Here is a 1,732-nt window from a genome sequence, read left to right on the forward strand (position 1 = left end):
AATATGTATACTTTTGCCTTAAGTCCTTTGGTAATATGATAGGGTTATAGCTGGTCATTGTCAACCTGGGGTAATTTTGCGTATCAGGGATGTTTAGTTCTAGAGTTTTAATTGTGATAACTGTATGTATGATGTGACTGTCTTCTAGTGAGATCTAGTGAGTAGAGGCCAAGGGTGCTGATAAATATCTTATAATGCATGAATAGTATTCATGACAAATAATTATCTGACCCTGTAGAAGACAGGGTTCTAGGATGCCTTTGAAGATTTACCACCTCCACCTATGGTACAGACCCAGTAAAATCTTTGAACTGTGAAGATCATAAGAGTTCATGCCTGTGATGGTTACATGGTCCAGTCAACTTGAAGGAAGGAGATAGTTAGGTAAAAGCCCTATAAAAGCAGAAAGTATTTGCCTGATGGCCAGGGTAGATAGAATTATCGACATCCCTCATGACATAAAAGGGATTTAACAGTATAGAGATTATCATAGAAATGTAAGTGGCCATGAGTCAAGGACCGCTGAGGGAATTCTAGACACCAAGAATAGTCTCTTACTCATTCATGTCCCCCAAGAAAATTAGTTTACTTCTTCCAAAACCTAAAAAATTGAATTTTGCCTTAATGGAAATGGGTTTGAAAGAGAATCTTCAGACTTGACAGGAGAATGTAGTTTGAGTCATGGAATTCAGATATGTAGAACATAAGCTGATAACGGTGCTGTTTTTCTAAGTTATCAAATTTGTGATTTGGTATACAAATACAGGCCCAACACATCCATAGTGCTAAAGTTGAGTAGCGCTATTTAAGCATTCTGATCTATCACTTACCCAAACTGGTATTAAAGGGATGTTACTAGGTTTGTTTGCAAAGAAACAAATAAACAACAAAAAAAAATCCTCTGAGGAAATAAGTTTATTTAACTCAAATCAAATTAAAGATGTTTTGTTACAGTGGGACACCTTGGAAGCTTTAATATCCTAACTATATTATGAAACTAGGGGAGAGGAGTTGATTATACAGCAACTCCAAAGGCAGTCAAATAAAATCTGTTGTTCTTGGGAAATGGATTAATATCTTTTGATCTCAAGGCTTCTTAGGATTAAATGTACAAATGAGTAAAGTTTTTAAAGTCAGTTTCACAGTTCATTTCCCCAATTTTAAACCAAATCAAATTTAATAAAAATATGGGTTATCCTTTGTAATTTAGACTCCTTCTATTGTAAGAGTGATTCTTCTTTATAATTTATTATTATAGAGGTCCTAGAATAGTATATGTCATATCTGGAAGTTTTAATTTGCATAGATGTTATATGTATAATTATTTTTGAAGGGGAAGTACTGAGGCTGAGAGAAATGAATGTAGACATTCTGTCATGTTCTCCTCTTACTAGGTCTGGTCTGCTATTGTCTTCTTTCCAACACCATCTTCTGGTCACTTCTATAGTATCTTCAAGGATCTGAATGAATTTCATTATCTTTTTTTTTTTTTTAGTTAAAACTCTCTTGAGTGTTGTTCTGTTTATAATCTAAGTATGTGGATGGTTGGGGGAGGTGAGATATGGTTCAAGGATTTGCTACTTTGAGTTCATCAGTGTGTTCTCTGTTTCTATATGATTTTTTTAAACCCCTCTTTTATATTTCCTAATGTTGCTTGGAAATTTGCTTGTCTTCACTAATATCTGTGATTCCTTCAAAGTACTGGATACTATCTCTCTCTCTCTCTTTTTTT

The sequence above is a fragment of the Urocitellus parryii genome, chromosome 2 (genome assembly GCF_045843805.1).
Source record: "Urocitellus parryii isolate mUroPar1 chromosome 2, mUroPar1.hap1, whole genome shotgun sequence".
NCBI lineage: Eukaryota > Metazoa > Chordata > Mammalia > Rodentia > Sciuridae > Urocitellus > Urocitellus parryii.